The sequence below is a fragment of the Corvus moneduloides genome, chromosome 21 (assembly GCF_009650955.1).
Source record: "Corvus moneduloides isolate bCorMon1 chromosome 21, bCorMon1.pri, whole genome shotgun sequence".
NCBI classification, from domain to species: Eukaryota; Metazoa; Chordata; class Aves; order Passeriformes; family Corvidae; genus Corvus; species Corvus moneduloides.
In genome coordinates this window covers 7,320,590-7,326,710 of record NC_045496.1, presented here as the reverse complement: position 1 = coordinate 7,326,710, position 6,121 = coordinate 7,320,590, and the positions used below count along the sequence as shown (strand labels likewise).

At 44.2% G+C, this 6,121-nt stretch overlaps 1 long non-coding RNA gene across 1 annotated transcript; it reads left to right on the top strand.

Annotated features, from left to right (window-relative positions):
- Positions 1-1,799: 1,799 nt before the first annotated feature.
- On the top strand, positions 1,800-6,054 carry LOC116454482. The gene is made up of 3 exons (XR_004244118.1): positions 1,800-2,014; positions 2,618-2,667; positions 4,443-6,054. It is a non-coding gene; the product is annotated as an uncharacterized LOC116454482 (long non-coding RNA).
- Positions 6,055-6,121: the final 67 nt, after the last annotated feature.

The following is a 6,121-nucleotide window of genomic DNA, read 5'->3' as shown; positions in this document are numbered from 1 at the left end:
TTTAAACTAGGAAAACTTTGGATTCATATTCAGTAAGATATTAAGGCACAATATTAGGCAGTTTATATACAAACTGCCTGGTCTCTTTAATTAAAACTCACAGGGACTTGCTGTAAAATAATGAATGTCTCACTCTGCAGTACTGAAACTTTCTCTAATGAATTCTTTGCCTTGTGTGCCTCTGTTCCCACCTGACATCCTGTATTCATTCACAAGGTGTTCCTCTTAATGAAAACAAGGTCACTCTTTCAGCATTTGATGGCCAAGAAAGGAAAAGGTGATGGAGCTGCAGCCTTACAGAGCGTGTTACGTTTTTTCCCTCCTTCCATAATTGCAAAAAGCTTCCATTGATGTCGACAGGACTTTGGCCTGAATAGGAAGAGGAGAATAGGTGCCAGGTTGGACCTTAGGACAAATTGGAGTTCAGTCCAGATATTCAGTTTCTTACATCGATTTTCCACTTTTGTCTGTCAGTGCCTTATGGGACAACAATCCTAGTTTGTATGAAGGAAGCATTTGTTCTTCTCTGCTTACAGGCTGATGTCTAATGCTTATTAGGTAGTAATATTGATGTCACATTCACAGACTAAATTTGAGTCCTGAACAACTCAGGGCAGGGCTGCTCTCTGCACAGAAACTTAATAGCAGGTGTGGGCCCTGACAAACACAACAGCCAAAGGAAAAGGAAAAGGAAGGGAAGGAAAGTTTTATAAACTTCCCTCACAGGCAGGGAGCTGAGCAAGGAAGGAAAAGTACTTTTTCATGCTTTTCATGTGGCAGTAATGGAGCCTAAATCCCTGTCCCCCTGTGCCTGAGGGTACAGCCAGCACTGACTGGAGAAAGAGGGGTATAATTGACCCAGCAGTTTCCTGTCACCTTCTTCCTCAGGGTCATTTCTTTCACCACTTCTTTGTGCAGAGTCATGCTTTGAAGCAGCAGTGTGCAAACTCTTCACACTGTGGGCTTTCCTGATCTCTTGCCTGTCTCTTTGGCCTCCTGTGAAGCTCCTGAGCATCCCCCCAGACTGCTGCTCTGCTGGGTGCGTGTTCCCTTTCCCAGCTCCCATAGTGTAGGAGGTTATTCTCACCCTCCCACCACAAGGCACTACCCTCAGAGCGGTTCTCCACTCAAATGGGAAAGGATGGCACCTGAAAGGAGCCCACAGGAAAGATGGAGAGAGATTATTTACAAGGGCCTGGTGCGATAGGACAAGGGGGAATGGCTTCAAACTGAAAGAGAGTAGGTTTAGACTGGATATTAGGAAAAATATCTTCCCTGGGAGGGTGGGCAGGCCCTGGCACAGGGTGCCCAGAGAAGCTGTGGCTGCCCCTGGATCCCTGGAAGTGTCCAAGGTCAGGCTGGACAGGGCCTGGTCTAGTGGGCGATGTCCCTGGCCATGGCAGGGGCTGGAATGAGATGGGCTTTAAGGTCTGTTCCAACCCAAACCAGTCTATGTGAGAGCCCCATAGTTCTTTGTTCCAGACCCCATCTACCAAAGTGTGTGAGTGAGGCTGTGGCAGAGAACTCCCACTCTGGAATCCCACCTTGTGTCTGCTGCACTGAGCCCTGCTTAAGTAGATGGAGTTTCATTTCTTTCTCTGTTGGCCTGTTTGTGAGAGTCAAGGCTTTTTTCCTACTTCCTTGGAAACTTATTCTTGGAACAGATTATTATTTAGCATAAACCCACAGAGCTCCCTGATATATTTCTAAGAAAAGTAAACATCCCAGCACACGTGGTAGCTGGCAGGAAGAGCTGACCTGCAGTGTTTTCCCCAGAAACACCCTGGAAAATAACTTTGAGGAGCACAAGACATTGAAGATTGGAGGGGGAAGAGGGAAATCACAGTCTGCTCACTGAAATATGGCAAAAGGGGGGGAAAATTAATTTTAAAAATAATTACAAATTATTTCTTGACCTCTATGGAATGAATACAAACACTCTGGCACCTCTGGGAAGCCCCAGCATGTAGCCCCTGCCAACTGTAACGAGTCCAGGAGCTCATCTGTCCAGGAGGTGAGTGTCACTGCCAGGGGGGACACATCAGACTTCAGCTCTTAGTGACATCCACCTTCTGGGGACACTAAGCCAATTTACCTAATTCTGAAGAAATTTTGGTAATAAAAGTAAAGGTGGCGAGCAGAGCAGAGGCTGGGGAAGGATTAAAGGCATTTGCATTAATAAATAGAGATGTTATCATGGAGAATTAATGTTCTTTGATCTAGATCTTGGCAGCATTAGGAGATGCTAGGTACAGTGCCTCATTATCTCTCAGAGGTTACGGGGTCAGCCTGGGACAAGGGGAAGTGATTTATGCAGTATCTCTGTCAGAGGGATGAGAATATGTATGAAATAATAAGACTTGCAGAGACCATTAGTAAAAATCTCCCTGGATGCCAAGGTCTCACATTGCACTGGCTTCCCTCTGTGCATCATCCAAGCACTTTCTTCCTCAGCTGTGTCCCCTCTCTTTCTTACCATTTTTATATCTCAAAGTAGGAGTGCTCCTTCCCCTTTCAGCCTCTGATGGGCAAATGGCATTTAAAATGGGCGGTTAATCCAGAAGAAAAAGCAGGATTCCGTAATTTGAAAATTCTCCCCCTTCCTCTCACTCCTTAGGAGAGACTGGTTTGGGAGGTGACATTTGAATGAAAAGGACAAATGAAGAGGTGAGTGTTAAATGGTTCAAGTACTAATTAAACCATCAAGGACAAATGAATGCGTGTGTGGATCTCTCCTGTGTGTGTGTGAATTGAGAATCCTGCAGGTGGACATGGCAGGGAGAGTTCAAAGCAGCCACACCTTGGGTTTTGCTAACAGAGTAATCTAAGCTCCTCACTGAAAACAGCTTGTGGCCAGGATGAGCAAAATCTACTGATTTTAATTCCTATCTTGCAGAAAAAAAAATTAATAAAATATGACTTTTAAAAGCTTGTTTCTCAAAGAAAATTAAACTTATTTGAAAGCATCATCTGGCCATGTGCTTCTCCTGATTATTGTTTGAAAGAGTCCCATTTAAAACAAAAAAGGGCAGGAAGATGGAATCCTAAAAGCTATTGATTTCTTTATGCATTTTCTAAAAAGAAACAAGTGAGAAGAAGAGAGAGATCTAAATAAATGAGGCAATCTGCTGAAGGAGAGGCTGAGACTGAGCCCAGATCCTGGGAAGCCATAGGAAAGAGAGGAAAAAACCTCTTTACAAGGGAGTACTTGTGTGCCATAGGTTTCCCTGAAGTGCTCAGAGCTAAGGATGCCCATTAAAGAAACACCCCAATAATCTCCAGTTCTGGGCTCCAGAGACACCAGTGAGCACAGGCCCATCCCTGTCCTCCCTCCTCTGCGTTACAGCAAGAACCACGATGGACTTCAAGCACCAGCAGCAGCAATTAAGCATTTAATTCTCATTTATATTCTAAGGGAACTGGGCCCTGGACTGCTCCAGCTGCTTTGGAGCCTTCTCATCTTCCCTACTGTCACCTCTACAACATAAGACTTGTCAATAGCTTTTCCTATGCCAGATCAGGGTAACAGGTAAAATCAAAATTAAATTGGTGTGTGAGAGAAATGGACCCAAGAATCTGGATCAAAGCAGATGAAATCCTCTATTTTCACCTTTTCATATTTTGTTCTATTTTCTCTCTCCACTTCCCTCCTACATTTCAGGAGAAATGCAATGCTTTTGACCAAAACCACCTGAACTTTTCATTTTTAAAAATACCCTTCTCTGTGCTCCCATCCCATTCAGTGGCATTTGCCTATCAAAACGTCTTATTGAAAAGTTGCCGTCCAGCCTCATAAAAGTTACCATTTCTGTTAGCAACTATATTTGGATCTATATTGAGCCTTATTTATGGACTTCTTGATTTTCCAAGTGGAATGCTGTCAAATTGAGTGGTTTTTACAGTCAGTGAAGAAAAAATCATAAAGAAAAATAAGAATGAAGGCTATTTTAAAGTTTAAAAGGCAGAAGCCAAGCACAGGACTGCATAGGAGGCAGGGAAAAATACAGCAGAAGATTTTGTTATAATATAATGAATGTTTCCAACTCACTTTGGCCAACCCATTTCATATGTGGGTGGGTGTGTGGAGGTTGGGATTGCTTTGGTTTGTGCGCCAGTCTGGTTCAGAGGAGATAGGAAATACAGTGCCAGAGTGAAGGAAATGAAACTCTTTGTAGCCGTTTTCAGCATAACTTTGTGCAGGAATGCACAAAGATCAATGCAAATGTGTGTAATGAGCAGCCTCTCTCACCGGAGAACAACTGTGTTACACCACAAAGAGACAAACTGGGTGATTTTAATCCTACTGAGGCTGAAGGGGAGGGAGTTTGCCCAGCTGGCTCATCCTCCAGTGTGTGCTATTTCCAGGCTGGTTTGCTGGGTGATGGAGAACAGCCTCCCATGTGGGGGAAACACCACCTTGGCCATTTGCTTCTTGTCTGCAGAGCCCTGAGAAGGCAAACGGGCCTAACAAAGAACTGCAGGTCTGCTTTCAGACATCCTTTGAACACTTGGGATCTTCAGGAGGTAAGAACTTCTTTTAACACTCAGGATTTTTTGTCTGCCGTGTTTATGCATGATGAGCTTGTGCCAAGGACCCAATTACGATTTTCTTAACTCTCTCCCCTCTTTCTTCTCCACTTCTTCCTCCACCCATTATCAGGGACACCTGGAAACAATAAAGAGTTGTTTGTTTGGTCCCTCCTGCTCCCCCTTATTTTCTGATGTATTTGATGTTGTGAAAGCAGGGCTGTTAGAGATCCATTAAGCAGTGTTTGTAATGGAAGGGAAGAGTTCTCTCTGGTTTGAGGAAGATAAGGCACATAAATCGAACTCCCCCTACATCTAAACATTTCTGTGAATAGCTGAGAAGGACACAAACATGGAGCAGCTTTTCCTGTGTGCTGCGTACCCCATCTTGTCACCACTGGAAGCCAGGAGAGCTGAAGAATTGGGATCAGAAGCTTCAGACAAGACTGATGAACACGTATTTACAATGAGATAATTCATTTGTTTGCCAAGGTATTGTTTATTCAAGGAGCATCCAGCATGTTCACCCAGCCAGTGAGGCCATTCTCCAGTAATGATCCATTTGGGAATTGCCTCCTCTGGGTTTAGGAAAGGCCCGTGAGTGCCAACTACCTCAATCATGGGGCTGCAGAGACAACACAGTCCTGTCTTTATTCAGTAGGGTTCTGCAGTGGAAGGGTAGAGTCTCCTGCTCTAAGTGATCCTCTACTTTGTGTTTGTATCTGTTCTGCAGCAAGAGGAAACCAGTCAGATCCTACGCATCCCTGTGGGATGTCCATGCCATTTCCTCACGTCCACATATTCAAGATTTTTCTCCCAAGAGATACTCTAGAACTTTTGTTAATAATGCAGTTCACAGCTCATACGGGAAGGAACACAGAGAGTCTTTTTTTAGAGCTGTTTCATCCTGAATCCCTTGGCTTAAATGATACTCTTTCCTTTCAGCAAACTTAATACGGATTGGAAAGACTCCCAGACGTAAAATGTGCAAATTAAAACTCTCCTGGAATGATCAGGAAGGAGAATATTTATTCTCACTCTTGTCCCAACATCTCAAAAACCCAGGTCAAGAGATTATCCCCTGCTTCTGAAGGAATGAAGAAAAGTGGGCAACAGCCCTTGACAGACAAAACCTTCATGATTTGAGCTCAGAGCTTAGGCCCCAGGTGGATAAATGAGTCCTCTGCTAAAGGATAGAGTCCTTGGATTTAATCTGTACTGGAAGGGGTTTGTGGGCAATTAACAGGTCAAAGGCTCTCCCTGAGAACTCCAGAAATCTTTCTTTTTGTACTTCTGGTGACATTATTTAAGGAACATAATGCTGTTGGGTGGGCAATCAGGTTTAACCCTGATTAATTAGGGACTCTGCACCTAATCATTATGGAAGCACAGAACAGCTGGAGGGGAAGGGGCCAGAGCAGAATGAAGCCACACTAACAGGAGTCCTGTGTTTTTCTCCAGCTCCCACTCCATGGCACTGAGGATCACGGTTTTGGACATCCTTCTACAAATAATTTTGTGTTTCTCTCTTCAAAAACAGGCCCCAGTGGAGTTTTGTGGCCCTCACCTGATCCCCCTGAGTGAAAAGCAGAGG